This window comes from Ambystoma mexicanum, chromosome 2q (genome assembly GCF_040938575.1).
Source record: "Ambystoma mexicanum isolate Mex_15411 chromosome 2q, UKY_AmexF1_1, whole genome shotgun sequence".
Lineage (NCBI taxonomy): Eukaryota > Metazoa > Chordata > Amphibia > Caudata > Ambystomatidae > Ambystoma > Ambystoma mexicanum.
This window is the reverse complement of record NC_090924.1, coordinates 1,483,660,334-1,483,678,652: the sequence shown is the minus strand read 5'-3', so window position 1 is coordinate 1,483,678,652 and position 18,319 is coordinate 1,483,660,334.

The window sequence follows — 18,319 nt, the reverse complement described above, 5'->3', positions numbered from 1 at the left end:
TGCCCACATCTCAAGATGTTTTGCCACACGCTATTAGCCTTCACGTACTCTAAAGGGTATGATAGTGTAGACAGTCTGGTAGCCTAAACACGTACGGAACTCAAGAACCTCTAATTATAATCTGTGATTATATTGTGTTGCCCAATTTACCATGCAAGTCATCAACATTCCTGTGAATACCTCATGCGTTATTTCTACCTCTAGATCTAGATTCACTGCTTCTGCAACTAACGCAGAATCAGGAATGTCACCAAAATGTATTAATAAATCCATTTGAGTCACAGAGTGTTGAGCACCCTGCGTTACAATGTCAGAGCTTAGATCCTTTATGGCTATTTTGTTTTCATCCATGCCACTAGGATCCTTTGGTTTCACCTAATAACATCTAATAACAGAGGATAGTGATTTCGACCGTAAGAATGTGGTGCGGGATTCGACCTGGGAATGGATTTCTTCCTAATCGCTTACCTGCTTATCAAGGGGTCCTTACTTAAGGTGTCCATCCATTGATGAACTAGGCCCTTTTGCGGCATAGTCATTTTTAGAGTATAGGCATATACGACATAACGTTATAGGAAGCACAACCCAAAGAACCCTTTTTATACACTATTGACCCCACAATAACCGAATAATCCACAAATAAGCAGTCCAATTTTAAATGTTCCTGCGGCTGTGGGCGGAGCATGGGCTGTTGGTATATCCAAAACCGATTAAAAGTGCCCAAATTAAGTTTTTAAGGACCAATTCTGAAAAAGAAGTAACGTGTATATAAATCAGTCAGTCCAAAGGTAATAGAAAAGTCCCATTATTTGAGGAGAGGTTAAGATTCTTGAAATACCTTGCAGCCTCGAGAAAGTAGAAACAAATCAGCGTATCCAGCCAAACAGCACTCTAGGTTGCACTCTCAGGTGTGCAGGCGGGAGTCACAATTTAAACGTTCCTGCGGTTGTGGCCGGAGCTTGGGATCTTGGTATATCCAAAAGTGAATATAAGTGCCCAATTTAATTTTTTGGACCAATTCTCATAGCCTCAAGGAAGTAGAAACAAATCAGCATATTCAGTCAAACAGCACTCTAGGTCGCACTCTCAGGTGTGCACACAGGAGTCTTAATTTAAACATTCCTGCGCTTGTGATCGAAGCTTGGGGTCATGGCATATCCAAAAGTGATAAGTGCCCAAGCGAATTATTTAGGACTAATTCTCGTAGCCTCAAGGAAGTAGAAACAAATCAGCGTATTCAGCCAAACAGCACTCTAGGTCGCTCTCCCTGATGCAGTCCCATTTCACTAGCTCACATTGCCAATGTCAATCCCACTCACTCACTTAATATGTCTGTCTTGCTCTTCCTCTTCCCCTCAAATTGTTACATTGTATTTGTTGTATCCCATGTACAACAATTCAAGCATCTGTGAGCAAGAACTTTCAGGTCAGAGGAAGGGCAGATTGAAATTTGAGGATCACAGTCACCCATTTCACCTTCCTTAGTATGTTGGTTGGCACTCTTATACGCTCAGGTGCAGTGTTCAGTGGTCTGCTGAGACTCTATCCGTCCAGGGCAGGGCCCGTCAGGGTCAGGTCAAGGTGTTTTTCAGGGCAGACACCAGATTCCCTGCCAAACTCCATGCCAGACTCCCTGCTTCCCCCACAAACCCCAAACTCTTCCACACAGTCCAAAATGAGTTCCCCCACCCATGCCTCCAATGGCCACAACTCACCATGTTCTGAGCTGCAACCAGCACATTGGTATCAGAGTGTCGCTGGAACCGCCCTGCAGGGGATTCTTCATGCAGAAACTAGGAGCAGAAAAGATAGAAGGGAGAGTGTGGACTCCTCAAAATTCCAGGGGTTTCCTATAAGAATGCAATCTCATGTTTTCAGTCATTCTGGCCGTTGTCTATGTAATTGCATTCGAGTAAATGATGGAGCCTGGCAACAAACTGCCAACCTTTATTCATTGACATTCAAAGGGATGTCCTAGCATGGACCGGGCGGGTCATCAAGAACACAACAATGCACAAGGTGCAAGCTGTTCACCACAGGGGATCTCCTGGAGAAAGAAGGTATTGCATCACCTATTCATTGCTATTTATACTAGAAAAGTGAAAAAGGGGAAAGAAAGGGTGTTTTCCTGAAGTAAGTGGGGGTTGACAGTATTGTGCTCTGACATTTACAAGTTTTATACAAGCGGTTTTGATGTTTGGGTAAGAATGTCAGAGAACTGTGTATGTGTTTTTTTGAACTGGTTCTGAAAGTTGTGAAGCGACATGTTTTGGCCATGTGAGCCCCTTTTGGTTTTCCTGGCCATGTTGTGCTTTTTTGTGGCTCCTGGGCCCTTCCTGTAGGGGGATAGCTTTGCTCTGTAAAGCTTGAACATGTAAGTTATAGTGTATGCCATTTAGGGGGATACTTCTGGTGTCTAAAGTCTCGCCATGTAAGGTACAGGATACCTGATTTAGGGGGAAAGCTCTGCGGTCTAAAGCTTTAGCATGTAAAGTACAGTGTATGCAATTTAGGAGAATACTTCTGGGGTCTAAAGGTTGATCTTGTACAGTGCATTATGTGCAATTTAGGGGGATAGTTATGATGTCTAAAGCCTGACAATGAGGCTCATTACAGTGTTGCAGGTATCCCACCGGTAATTCCGGAGGGATACTGGCAGCTCTTCCTTACCGTCTGTGCTGTCCAATATCCCAGTGCGGTGCAGTGGGGGGTGCTTGGATTGACTGGGAAGAAGAGACTGTGATCATGTAATATTATCTAGGGTGAGGCCATCGGTCACAGTGGCAATGTAGGGTTAGCAGGGAAGTGAAAGAGGGAAAGAGGTGGTGAAGAGCAGATTTTTGACAGGTGTCTGGAATTTTCTGATATACTGCCCAAGTCTGAGGGTGGCCGGGTGGCAGGAAGGCTATTCCAAAGGGAGGCACCTGCCAAGGAGAGAGGCCTGCACAACACACTGTGCAACTTTGTACAATTAGAAATAATGAGAAACACTGTGTAAATGGTTAAAATGAGAAACACACATAATTTGAATTTTGAAGTCAACCGTTCAACAAGTTCAATTTTGGGAGGGCAAACCACTTTGACAATGTTCTATGGCATAGACTGGGCTCTGGGAACAAAATCAGGGGGTATTCCAATGCATTTGAATGGCCAGCACATTCAATGTCAGATCTTTTACAAATTCAAAATCCATTGGCTGGAAGATTGCCTTTTCCACCCACTGTTTGCGTTGTTTGGTAAACTCCTTGTTGTAACAAAGATTACCAAATGTTTGGCAGTTTTTGATTGTTACCTGCTGACGTTCTACCATTTATTGAAAAATGCAACCTTTTAGGCCTGTACTTTAGGCACATATTATGGAACACCTCCAAATCTCCAGTGTGGCAGAATTTGGTGAGTCCTCGCATGTTTCTTGAAAGGATTTTGTCTTATACAATCTTCTCGAGTGCTGTGTGAGGTGGGGAACATTGCACCAACCATGTTTTCTTATGCTCCTGCTCTGCACTCAATGGTCCATGTGCACATTCGTGGAAATGTTTGTTTTCTACACAAGAGAATTTGTTTGAACAATGGTGCTTCAATGAATGCTATTTTTTTCGAGCAGCATATCTACAGATCCATCACATGTTTTTGAGCTCCACCAAAGATGGTTGCTGATAGACTGTGACCAACTTAAAATGTTTTCTGAAGACTTTTTTTCCAGCTGATGTAAATGTTTTAGAAATTGATTTAGCAACATAGCATACATCCTACTGATGCTGTATGTGTGGGAACTGCTCCTGCATGACCTTGGCTATTGTTCACGTGCCTAGCAGTGGCTATCAGGACTATTCCTCTGAACTGCAGAAGTACACTGGATTCAATGAACCCATATTTTTCCATTGCAACTGAAGATGTACATTTAGACACTTGCACAACGACTGAACTCACTATTTTTTTTATTTCCATGTCTTGGAAGTGGTAAGTGCAGTATTTAGCTGAAAAACCAGAACTGTTACACTGTCCATCACCCCCAAGCCTGTGCCTTTTTCCATGTAAAGCATTGTCCAAAGATATTTCTTTAACATTTTTTTCTGTTAGCTGTAGTATTGTTTTTTTAAGGAACTCAAGTCCCACAAATGTACAGAAACTTGACATTTTGCTGAATGTTGATCCGCTAAACACTTTTGTGACCTCAGCGTCTCACCCTCACTCTCTATTCTCCCCTCTGGCCCGACTCACCCTGCAGGGCACACTCTGGATGTTCCGATCTCCTCAGCCCTTCCCCTTTCTACTCCTCTCAAAACTCCTCTCTCCTGGAGTGATCACTTTCTCCTTTTCTCCCAGCTCCCCCTCTCATCACCCCAGGCTAAGCCAACTCCAGCACTGCCATCCACCTTCTCGGTAATCCGACCCATGAAGCATGTGTCAGTTGAGGCTTTCGCCGCCAATTTCTTACCTCCCCCAACCTCTCTGGCTGACTCACACCCTGACACAGCCCGGTCCATGCTCCACTTTGCTACTTCTGATACTCTCAATGTTCTTGCCCCTGTCATGAAGATCCACTTGAAGCCCAAAGCCAAGTGCAGTTCCTGGTACGACTCAGACCTTGTCACCCTCAAATGAAAGCGCAGGGTGGTTGAGAGGAAATGGCGTGCTTCTGGTACATCCTCTGACAAACTGGAATGCTGCCTGATCCAAAGGCAATACCGGCTCTCTGTCCACACCAAGAAGAGTGCCCACATCCAAGTCTGCATCTCTGTGGCGTCTAACAACTCGGCCGAACTCTCTAAAATCTGCAAGGACCTGGCCAATCCTGCTGCAGTCTCTATCTCTCCTATCCCCTCCTAGGCCCTCTGCATGGCTCTGGCTTCTCAGTCCATCTCTAAATCGCAGGAAAACATGTCATCTCCTTGTCCCCCTACCCCCCTCTATACCCTGCTCTTCCTCTGGTGCTTGTTCGGCCACCTCTACTCCCTCCTTCTCTGCCTTTCCCTTGTTCTCCCCTGACAAGGTTTGTAGACCGATCTATGAAAGTATCATCAAAACAGGTTCACCCATGTTCCTCCAAAACTATCAAGGACCACATTGAATCCCTGGCTCCTGCTCTGGCCGACTTCTGAAATCACTCCTTCGCCACTGGGTCTTCCCATCTCCCCTGAAGCACTCCCTTGTGCACCCTCTTCTTAAGAATCCCTCTGCCGACCGGTCCTGCCCGGCTAACTATTGCCCAATCTCCATCACTCCCTTCCTGGGCAAACTCCTGGAAAAGCTGGCCATTTCCCAGCTTAACATCCACACTGAATCTGTTGCCTGTCTTCATGACCATCAGTCTGGCTTCAGAGCTACCAGAAGCACGGAAACTGCTCTCCTGAACATTGGTGAAGACCTGCTCTCCAACCTTGATTCCAACACCCACTGTGTCCTCTTATCTTACTTGATCTCTCATCTGCCTTTGACACGGTCAACCATGCTGTCCTGCTCAACCGTCTCTGTGATAACCTGGGTATCACCGGTCAGGGCTGGCTGACTTCTTTCCTCTCTGACTGACCCTCCCAAGGCCAACTTGGGTTCTTCCTTTCCTCTATCTCTATCTATCTCTATCTCTACCTGTGGCATCTACCAGGGGTCTAACCTCTCTCCCTGGCTGTTCAACCAATACTTGGCACTTCTTGCCCACCGCATTGCCGCTCTCTGCCCCAACTTTCAGTGATATGCAGGTTTAACACTTAACTCATTTTCAGGCTACCTTCAGCCACCTCTTCTCCATCTCTCATCTCTGACTGTCTGCCTGCTATCCAGGAGTGGTGTGCCGCCAATGATCTCCGCCTTAATGCCAGTAAGACTGAGCTTCTCCTCATCGCCATACCCACTCCCTCCTTTCCTGTCACTCTTTGGACGGCCTCTCTTGGCCCTCTTCCTGCTCCCACCTGCGAGGCTAAAAACCCTGGTGTCATCTTCGACTCCACACTCTCCTTCTCTGCACACATCTCTGACGTCTCTAAGAACTCACACTACCAGCTGCACCTCCTCAGAGGTTTTCTTCCTTTCCTTCCCCCAGAAGCTCACTTTCTTCAGGGCTCTGGTTCTCTCTAGGCTGGACTATTGCAACAGCCTCTTTCTAAATCTGCCTGCCTCTACTCTCTGCCCTCTGCAACTCATCCAGAACAGGACTGCGAGACTTGTCCTTGGCCACAAGCCCAGGGAACGTATCTCCAGGACTGAAATCTCTGACTGGCTCCCAGTGGCTGCGAGGATTAAGTTCAAAGCCCTCTGCATTGTCCACAAGGCTTTATAGGGTCCGTGGCCTCAATACCTTCAACTCTCTCTACCTAAATATCTTCCTTCTCAAGCTCTTTGCTCATCCACCTCCAACTCCCTCTATCCCTGTATCCCTGAACTCAGTACAGACTAAGTAATCTACAGTTAGAATTATACAAACCTTAATTGTGGAATTTGTTTCTGTGAGAAATACATCGAGGTTGCTGAGCCAATGCTTTGTAATTTGCAGTTAGTATTGCAAATTAAAAAAAAAGAAATAATATAATTCAATAATTTAACACACTTGTCATACCTCATCCTTCAGAACGGTTTCTGTACAAGAATAGTATGTTGTTGAAGTTCCAGCCTCCCCTATATCAAAGTAATTTCAATATTAAAGATTTAAAAGTAAAATCAGAAAACAAATGTTAGACGCAAAAGATGGACGATATTTACCTACAAGCCTACATGCCAATACACAGATTTCCGGGTTGCTATGCACTTAAAAAAATAAATGTCTTGCATAGTAGAATCTGAAGGATAGTTATCAAAAAATCACTTAAATGGTGAATGTGGTTGCTGTTGGCTCCAGAATAGTGGTAGATGTACCACCATTGTTGAAGTCACTCAGCATCACCATGTGGATGTTGGAAGGGTATGTGGTTTCCTCCATCGTAACGGTCTGCATTTCCATCACTGCAGTCTACGTAAAGACAGAGATGCTAATCAACTGAACCAATTGACCTGTTTGTAAGAGAAGCAATGTATGTTTTTGCGAGAAGGCTCACATTGCTCCGAACATTTCCTGTATCCATAAACAAGGGTTACGCAAAGGAATCTACAGTTATAAATGTAAAAACCACAGTACATTGTGCCAAAAAGTAAACTTGTGTAGTAAAATGCAAATTGAAGTATTCCACAAAAATTCCAAAACCTTTATTATGTTACTTGTTCACAGACTAGTTAAATGTATTGAATGATAATTTTAAAAACATACTATATAGAAACAATTTACAAAATAGTGCAAAACACTAAAAATATCTGCCGCCACCACACGTGTGCTGGAATTCAGTAATTTTCGATGGAGTCTGGGGCGACCCTTTTTAGTGAACTTTGACCGTTCGTACATATCTTCAGAGAAGTGCACGCTGCAGATACAGAATCGATTGCCCCTCGCATCAGCCAAGATATTGTTGCTTCTGCTTTTAATCTCAGACATTGGAAACCTGCAGTTGGACAGCCAATTCTTTACTAAATTGATATCCTTTGGAAAGACATACAGGACTGCACTTTCAATGTTGGCATGGCTGACATTGGGGCAACTGAAAACAATGCATGAAGGCATTTTTGGATTGTCTTTATGACCTGTTTAAAAAAAAAACATTTTTATGTCAAAATATTGTGACACTGAGTAGTACGGCAAATATGCGTTGAAAACATGCACTAGGAAATATTACATTTGGAAGCAATACTCACTAATGTTATGTGATAGGAGGATATGATATGTCAAATATAACACGCCTGTACACAAGTGTATCTAGGAGTCACCATACAAGGGATGGAAGAAAGGTGGAAGACAAGAAAAACAATACTACTTTTTTATAGTTTGATTAACAAACTTTTACAACATACAAGGTTACAATAGAAAACTTTAAAACATACACAGACTTAAGTGTTTCATCAAATGTACAAGATTTCCAAACACATTTTGATTTTTGGTTACAAAAGGATAAACAAAACATCCAAGGATAAAACAATACGGGCAACCAAGAAAAGCAGTTATGTTGATCGCTCTAAAATCTATTTTTGTTGAGCAGTTCCCCAGTAATGATCTTGAGAAGATTGGTGAGTGCTAATACAGATTTACATGAATTGCCCCACATCAATCTCATCCAGCACAATTCTCGAGCATTCTGGTGTGGAACCCAGCAGTGCACCTCCCAAAGTCGCTATACGATAAATTTCAAAGTAGATGCAGTAAATTGTCAAATGTTTCAATGTTTCTCTTTGCCCAGTTTGATTACAAAAACGACATGCATCAATCTCAACAATAATACATTCTTTAACCCATTTTGCTATTTTCTCACCAGTGTGAATTTGGTTACACTTAAATCTCAGGTATAGGTCTCTTAAGGCATGATGTGGAAATGTCAACAGATACAATCTACGAAGCATCCGTTTTGCTGCATACTCTGATGCCTCAGAGTACATTTTCTTAGTGTGCATCTCAGTAAGTGTCCTAGCCCAATCATACTCAAAGAGCCGTTTTTTTTACTAGTGTAAGACGAAATTCCAAGTCACACGAATTCAAGCAGTTTCAGCAATGAGTCAATAGAATTTTGCCAGCGAAGGTGGATTTCTTGCTTTGATCATAATACAAAATTCTTCATACAGTGACTCTTCAGGAGGATAAAGCATTTTAGCAAGGTTTGCCAGTTAACTCTAGTGATATCTAGCAGATAGTGCGGTTAGGCCAAGTTCCTGGCGAAGAACACAATTGGGAAGTGAATTGGCGCGGCGTAAAGTGTGCTTCTACAGTTTGCCTTGTATTTGATCAAACATACTATCAATGTTTATTAAACATAAATCTAGCCCATATAGTAAGATTGCTTCTAGCGTGAGTGTGTAGAATTCAAATAAGGGGGCATTGAACATTTTTAAAATTTCGAGTATACCATCCTCATCGGAGTGCCTAGAGCATCTGCTTTAGCATCCATATTCCAAACAGTGGTGTACACCTTTTTTTAGGTTCTTAAATATGAGTATTCTTGATTTATTTACACTGCATTTCAAGTTGTTCTGCATGCCAATCGGGTGTTCGATCAAATATTAAAATATCATCCGCAAAGGCAAGCCATTGGATTTTAAGATGGCTGAGCCTTGCTGGGTATGATACTTCACTTAACAATATTTCGTCTATGTCGCAGAGGTAGAGGTTGAATAGGGTTGCTGCTAGGTTGCATCCCTGTTTAACCCCGACCTCTGTAGGTATCGGCTGTGTAGAAGCACCTGAACCATTGATCTTCACTAGGTAGGACGTTTTGTGGTGTGGTCTGGCAATCAATGCTATCAGATGTGCAGGGACTCCCTTCCGTTCTAATTTTTCCCATAGAACAGAGCGTATTACGCAGCCAAAAGCTGCCGAGAGATCGACTGACGCCATATATAGTGGCCCAGAATCAAGCATTTTAGTTTTGGTTAAGAGATGGGCCACAACTGTGGCATTCGGAGAAGTGCCCATTGGGCACGGAAATCTGTCTGGAATCTCGAAAGTACCTTATGTTGACGTAGGTGGAACTAAAGCTCACGTAGCAAAAGAATAGCAAAACCCTTTGCTCCCGCGTCAATTAGAGCAATTGGTCGAAATGTTTTGGGGTCAGTTGTACTACCCTTTTTGTGTAGTGGCACTTTTTGTGTAGTGGCACTACAATATATTTTACTCAGGATTTTGAAATGAGAGGTAGTTCTTGTTTCTTCTAACTGAATTCCCAAAATCTCAGCCAATAGTATGGGATTCCTTTTTAGAACACAAGGAGGAATGCAATCGGGGCCAGGGGCTTTAGAGTTGTTCAATTTACCAATAGCCCATGTGATGTCATCGGTGGCCCATCCTAGAGGGTGGACAATCCAACATGTAACAAATTTAGAGTATCCGTTAGAGAATCTCTCAGGGAGCTGGAATTTAACCCTAAAGAAGATTGTCCAAGCCTCTTCTGTGCATGATTTTCATTCAGTGTGTCGCCCTGTAATATCGCCCAGGTAGATCGTCTGTCATTCCTACAGAGGTTAGTTATCACAGCCTGGTTTGTCGTGTGATGGAGGTACGTTTTTGGAGTGCAAGTTCTAGTAGCATTTGTAGAGGGTTATAGTATACAGAGACAAGGAGATAACGGTCCTGGCCGTTATCGCCAATTTCCACAACAATTGGCAAATAGAGCTGAGTTTTGTAGATCTTGCAGTATTTAGCTAAAAGTGCATTACTGAGAAAAATAGCGAGACCGCCAGAGGGCCTACCATGTAAGCCTAGAATTGCTTGCAAATGGAATGCAATATAGCCTTTTATTTGAAGTGAGAAGGTGCACATGGTTTCCTGGCATAGAATGATGTCAATGAATTCGTATGGATTTGATGTGTCAGCCCAGAGCAAAAGATTTTTAATACCACACGAATTCCAAGACACCACTCTCAAAGAACTCTAGTTACTATGTGGGGATTGTGTCCTGCACATTCTTGGATGGATTGAGCAGGACAGATAGCCAGGACCAGTCTTTTGTGTTAGCAGACATTGCGGCTAGTCGGGGATTCAACACGGCCTCTAGTGGAGGTGTGGCTGAGGTTCCTATCAGCGCTGGTGGGACAACCTTCTGCGTCACTGGTGGAGTTTCATTGAATACGATGGCTTCACCAATGGATAACAGTGGATGCAGATCGAGGCCTATCGTTTTCAGTTCACGTCTGTGCGTCCAAATTAATTCAGCAATAATTGTGGACTCTACTTGCAATACCATTCTGCAATTATTAACAGGAGGAAGGGTAATCCAAGAAATGCCATGAGATGTGAGTGTTCTTAGTGCAGTAATCTTTTGAAATGCCTGCAGCATAAAGGAGCGATTCAGGCTTTTGTCACCATTAATTTCGGGGGAGCCTATCCAACCAAGAATGGTTGATATCTGAGAGTATGTATCTTGCTCCTCCTTTTCCTTGATGTTCGCATTATTAGGATAAAGATCAGTTGCCAATTTTATGTCTTTTGCAGTGCTGTTTAGACTTGAGTTGGGAGTCATCACAGCACCTGATGGATTGAGGATGAAAGCGGCACTGGCTGCAGTAAGAAGTTATCAATGTTTCCCGCGTGGGGGATGCCGCCAACAGGGCACTCCTTCCATGCACGGCACCCATGAGCAGTGGCTCCTTATCGTTGTGGAGCAGAGTCTTACTAAAAGGGCTCTGCAGTCAAATGCCGTCTCCATCCAACACCAATTTTTTCATTTGGTGCCAAATTTTCTCTTCCTGTTATAGCTTTTTTGGTGTAGATTGGTTTGTAGTAAGTAGAAAGAAGAGTTTGTTGAGGCACTGTAAGCGAGGAGACAAACTCAGCCTGTTTGATAAAGGTAAAGCTGGCCTCATCTCTCACAAGTTGTTTTCCATACGTGCCTTGTTTTAATGATTCCATCAAAGATGGTTTCAAGCTACCCACCACAGTGTGCTGTAATGCAAGCTTGCTTTCAAGTGACAGTTCTACATTTATGCCTAATTCCGGATTTTCCTGTTTAAGGGTGATATCCGGAGTAAGGGTCTCTTTATCTGAAGCATCGATCGCATTCAAAGGACCTTTCTGTTTTTTTGTTTTTTGTAGCTTTTTTGTTTGTGTAATGTTTTTAATTTTTTCGGCCTTAACTTGTGCAACTTTGCGCATATTAAGTCTTTTTATTGCCCTCAAGTATGACCTCTTCTCCTTTCTTGAGATAAATTGCTTTTGTTGTGAAATTTCCTCCAATACCCCAGCAGATGCCTCATCACTATTGGCAATGTCTTTAGTAATGTTCTCCTTCTCAATGATCGCAAGTAGGGCAAAGGGACTGTCGGGATGTAAAGCAGTCTCCTCATGCTGGGGTGTGACCCCCTGGTTTAACTGATCCCCAATGCTCCCTTCGTTGGACTGATTAAAAAATAGTAATTGATCTATCTTTACGACATGTGCGGTCACCATCTGGCCTAGTTGGGCATGCGTGTAGACTTGAATGGTTTCTCTAGATTTTGTGTCATTAGTAATTTGTACAAAAGACTGCGAAAATGCAAAGGTCGGTGGTTCCTGCACATAAGGTTTACCAGATGGTAAGATTTCAGGTGGGGTCTCTGTTTGTGTGGCTATGGTGTGTTACACTTTTTTTGAGGGAGCTGTGGAGAAATACAACGCCCTCCTGTTTATAGTTTTCTGCAAATATAAAGCACTCGAGTTTGTTTAGTTTTGAAAGTGTGAAAGCTAGGGCCGCTTTTATGTCACGAAGTTCATAGTGTGTATAATCGTGCCCTCGATCTAAAAAATTGAGAATTCTGCATATTACTGGGTAATTAGATTTGAATATTTGCAGATCTTCAGCGAAGGCTGAATGCTTGGATTCTGCATCTGGTTTATCATCGCCCTCTGCAAGTTTAGAATGTTCATAATTTTGTTAATCAGGAGATTAACAATCATGCCCAGACATGCTTTAAGGCAACTCCTCCCTAGATGCCTTTGTTTGGAGTTCTTCAAGAGATTGAATATGAAATGTCTCAGTGGGCTTATGTTGGGAGAAGATTGGTGATAGTTGGTTAGTGCAATGTATGTGCACTTGGGCAATGCGACCCGAAGGAGCCGTAACCGGTGTGGAAGGCCCAACTGATAGTTCCACCCTTTTTTTCTAGTTCATAAAGTATTGCCGGGCCCTAATTTATATGTCAGAAAGAGGCCTAAAGGGAGCCCCTAGGGTATTTTCTGCCAGATTTCTATCTTCCACATCACGCATGCTCAGAAAGCATTTCCTTGGAGTATGTGAATGAGAATTTTCTAGCTCATCCACATTCAATCCAAGTTTATTTTCCAAATTGGAAAGTGATTTGTGTTGTGCTTTGCCGTAAGCAAATGCTACTTCATGACAGATTAAGTCAGCCGCTTGCGCACAATGGGTGCCTAGGTGCAATAGCTAAAGGGCATACATTATCATTGTCTTTGGTTTGGTGAGGCATACTCTGTGAAGAGATTGTACAATCGTTATCTACCATAGTGGTAAATTAACGATTTTTTTGTGGAGGTTTGCTTTCAATGTGCCTACTGCGCAGCCGCGCTGACAAGTTGTGCCTAGTATCGTTAGAATAAAAATGCTTTATTTTAGTCAGAAGTGCATACGCGAAAAAGAAAGATTCTGAGGATACATGCTGAAGGCGTTTGGAACCATGTGACAAACCGTTATGGATGAAGGTAATTCAATACACTGTGTGGTAACAGCACGATCACTCGAATGCACAAGCCAGTCAGTACCCAAAATATTCGTATGTTCTTCTGGTTTCAGGTACGTTCACAGTAAGATGAACAGAACACATGAATGAAAATCAAGAGTACAGAAACGATTTAATGTCACCACATTAGCTACGAATAGTACGTTATGCCCCAAGCACAGGCGTACTTAGTCGAAAAGTTGATAGAAATCGAGAATGGGCAACTCGCTTACCAACAATGAAAGCTGCTATGAAGCAAACACTTGAAGTGATGGGGTATGAACCATGCAGCTTTGATATGCAGCACAGGCGGGTATTAGGACTTTCTCCATAGTAGAGAGAAGAGTGACTACAAGTGGCTGGTGCGGCGTGCTGTGCTGCGAACAGCGAACAGCCGAACAGCCACTTCCAAGCCACTTCAGGAGAGCGCGTGCAGGAGCGCACCGGGGTTCGTTTTTATGACGGTTCAGTAAAGGGGCGTGGTTTATCTAAGGAATACAAATATAGTGTATTTAGAATGGATATTGAGCCACAATAATTAACACGAGTATCACAAACTCTCTAAGGACATGTAATCCAATATAGTTCCAAGAAACCTCCATAAAAAATTCCAATTTGGATATACAGGAGACTCGTAGCAAGATGAATTGTAGCAGTGGTCCCAGCCGAACAGCCACTTCCAAGCCACTTCAGGAGCTACTACTAGCCTGTATGTCACTCGGATTGTGTAAGTGCGACAACGCGAGGTGCAGGTGGAAGGGAGAGGGGGAATTGCAGGGAAGAGGGTAGGAGGGTAGGAGGAAGTGGGATCAGGGCTGCATGACTCTGGGTAAGTTCACCCAGAGCAGAGCAGCTCTGGGTAAGTGAAAGGAGGCAGGGGGGCTGTAGGGTTTACAGTTACAGCCCATATGTGTGCAGTAGGCCCAGAGGCAGTACAAGGAACACTGGTGATGGAGGAGCCTGGTACCCAGTAAGACACTGAAGGTAGCTAAACAACTAGTCAAAACAGCAGACAGGTAAGTTAGCAAGCAAGCAAGAGAGATAAATCCCCAGGAAGGATTGTGGACAATGCAGAGGGTCTTCAACTTGATACTTGCAGTCAGCAGGAGCCAGTGGAGAAAATTCAGGAATGGGAGATACAGTGCCTGGACTTGAGGCAAAGGATAAGTCTAGCAGCCCATTTCTGGATTCATTGCAGAGGGCAAAGAGTAGAGGTCAGCAGATTGAGAAAGATGCGGTTGCAGTAGTCCAGCCTGGAGAGAACCAGGGATCTAAATACAGTCAGCTTCTGAGGTAAATTGAGAAATGTAAGAAGACCTCTGAAGAGGTGCAGCTGGAAGTGGCCCTTCTTGAAACGCTCTGTGATGCGAGGAGAAAAGCAAAGAGTTGATTCAAAGATGACACCTAGGTTTGCTTTTTGCATCACAGGAAGGCAAATGTAGAGGGCCCAAGGAGGGCAGGCAGAATAAAAGATTGAAAGCGGGAGAGGGGGTCCCAATGAGAAGGATCTCAGTCTTACTGGCAATAAGGCTGACATTGTTTGCGACACACCAATCCCGAATTGCGGATAGACACTCAGGAATGATAGAGGTAGGTGAGGAGGCTCAAGAAGGGAGCCTGAAATAGAGCTGAGTACCATCCACATGGCACATCAAGTGGGCATGAGCTAGTTAGAGAGATAAAAGTACATAGGATGCTTGATAATGATGTAGACCTTTGACATATATTACATTGAGAATAGGGTGTACATTGAACATAAAGCAATAGAAAGTGGCATAGCATAACACATTGACACAAAAGAAAACAATAGCAAAAGTTGACTAACTGTTTGTGAGACCAGTAGATGAGCTGATTCTGCAAGCAAGGAAAAAGTGGATAGATGGCGATATGCCTTGTCGATTTCAGAGATGTTTTCATGGTAACTTCCACAGTGTTTATGAAGGCTTCCAGAAGTGGGTGCGTGTGTGAATATCTGACCATCGATGGCTGAGGGGGGATGGATGTAGATAAGGCAAGCACAATAGGCCCAGAACCCATTGAAAGGACACTGCCATTTGTTGATTACAGGGACGGGGCCTTCAAAGGTGAGTCTGGATACACCCTGGGTCTGAGCTGACCATGTGGTCAATGGTCCCTGTGCCAAAGAGTCCTTTGATGTGTACATGGTTTCCGGCCCCTTGAGCCTTCTGACTCACCCAGACCACTCACCCAGACCCTTTGCAGGTGCACCGCCACAAGTGAGACTTGCCACTGATCCCACAGGGGGAATCGATGTGGGTAAGGGGAGCGCATAATGGCCAGGAACACATTCAAAGGACACAGAGGTATGTGGATTGCAGGGACGGGACCTTCAAAGGGGGGTCTGGATACACTGGGTCTAGGGAGGCCATGTGATCAATGGTCCCTTTGCCAAAGAGCCCTTTAAGGAGCACATTGTATTCTGCACCTTGTGCGTTCGCACAAAGTGCAGCCCCCTTTCGAGCGCAGGGCCACAGTGCGAACTGCCATTGATCCCACAGGGGAGATAGATGTGGATGAGGGGAGTGCAGTAGGCCCGTAAACTTGTTGAAGCACACCAATCTTTCACAATCCTTTTATATTTCTGTACATGGTGTGTAGTTACAAATAATGTGCAGCAACTTTTCATTTACAATCAGTTTTGTATTTATTTTTAACTAGGTTTTGTAAAGTGGGTTGCAATGACAAACTACAAATTGTACTGCTGCGGTCGAGGGACTGTCTGTATAAATATGCAGTATTGTCCAGAGTGACTTGGAAATTCATCACAAATGGCGCGAAGGTATCACTGGTTGAACATGGAATCCCAGTCTTCCATGAATCTACCTTGTAAACGCACGAAAGGCCACAAGCCTGTTCCACTTGTGAAAGAGATACAGAAATAGTTTTCTTATGTAAATTAACCCAATAATTGCATATATTATATTTGAAATACCTTTTTAAATGTAAGATCTTTTGATGCTTTAAAAAGTACATTTATGTGGAAAGTACTAACTGTGCTTGGGATATCAAGTGGGGATCAGTTGAAAATGTGAACGCCCATTCGATCAAAAACAGTTTGGGAGACGGTTAAAAAACCTTTTTTTACATCAAAGTGAAAGAAAGCTAATTGTTTGGATGTTGAAATTTTAGCTGTCTTGGTTGTCAAATACACACCATATATTCAGGGAACATACTCGTTACGTGGATTATGGCGGTGAACTGCAGATCGAAGTTCGTGCATAAGGACCATCATCATTCGCAACACTCAGGCTGCCCTGAAGTCATGCAGCTGGGTAACGCATAGTAGTGGCGTGTCTACTGCAGCTGTATAGGCCAAGCAGCCAGAGCATAACCTCACAACGATGTCAGGTACACCAGGTGGAAACGTCCTCCATGCGACTGGGTTCAGGCTCCGGTGATTGATCATCACGACTAGCGTCTGATTCCACATGGTCTCGAATGTTTTCTCTTTCACAGATCTCCTCTCCTGAATATTCAGGTTTGTGCATGTAGGGCTGAATAGTGACCACAGTTGCTGAATATTGTAAAGGTACAGAATTAAAAGTGAAATAAATAGAAATCTTTTTGTTTGTATACATTAATGAAAGCAGGTTTCACATAAAATTTCAATGTCAACTAAAAACAAGCAAGAAAACAGCCATGATAGAAAAACCAATTGTGCAAAGGCACGATTAATCAGGACAACATTTAAAAGTTTGCAAGGGCACATGTAAAGAACATTCCATGTGTAAGTATAATTTAAATATGGTTTCGTAAAGACATCTGTACATAATATAAGAAATATTACATAAAAAGCGACTACTGAGTTCATTATTTTTCGTCAGCATGAATAGCTGTTGTAAATGTGTGGAGTACTTATCAGATAGCTGAACAAACAAGTCTGGTAGGCTCGAAAAGAAATCAACTGACATCAAGGAAAAAGAATCTCCAACGTTGTGTGATCAGAAAGGGTTTGTTTACATTTATGGAGGAAATAGGCATTTCCATGGAGGCACGTCAATAAATGTCGCACAGAGAACGTACACATGAGACGTGCATTGGCGTTGTGAGCAGGGCCGTAAGCGTGTAGTGATGTCAGCGTAAGGGGTGGGTAATATGATTTAGTGCCGGGGGAGCCCTTGAACTTAGGCTGATGAATAAACAGGTGAGATTTCCACAAGATGGTGCTGCCCACGCAGGCGTTTTACCAGGTATAAAAGTGAGGAAAACTAAGGTAAAATGCATAGGAATTTTGTTTGAGATGGATCGATGTATGATCAAAAATACATGCCCGATCAATTGGGACAAAATCATTCCTGAGCGAAATACCCTTTTAAAAGAGTGACAGAATAAATACATCCTTAACAACCTTTCTTTTACCACCAGGAAGGATAACTGTTTCTGCTATTTTTAATTCTTGCCCAATTTAAATCTTAATGTATGTACATGGCAGACATGACTGGTCTTCTTTATAATTGAACAATCTGCCTTCATTGTACCAGAAAGGTCTGGTGAATGGACCTATTTTGTCCCAATTCTGGACAACTGCGTTAGTTATATAGGAGACATCAATTCAAATCACTATCTCTTTCCTTCTTTTGAAAAACAATTACACATCTGGCTAGATGGTCATCCATGTCTGTGGGTGAAGTTCATTGATTCAGAAGTGTCTTGGTTCAATGTCATCTATGCAGCGCATGATCACAAGTGTTGTATATTATATGGTAATCCATGCCATGTGTAGGAGACACCAAGTCACAGGTGCTGTGTTTACATGGTCATTACTTCTGTGGGTGAAGGTCATTGAGTCACAACTAGCTTGCTGTATGCATTAATCCATGCTTTGGTCATTGTCAGTAGGCCACACGTATCTTGGTTTAATCCATGTTGTGGCATTAATCAATATGGCACAAATATCCTGATGTATGTGTAAATCCAGGCTCTGGGTCTTCGGTTTACTATTGTATTCGGTTCTGTCCAAGGGCATGTTGCGGTAATGATCAATACACAAGTTTGTTAGTGTTCCTGTGAATGCTGTGCGTTGCTCCTTGGGCCAATAATATCTTGACCTCTGTTAATACATGCAACTGGCATTGTACAAATG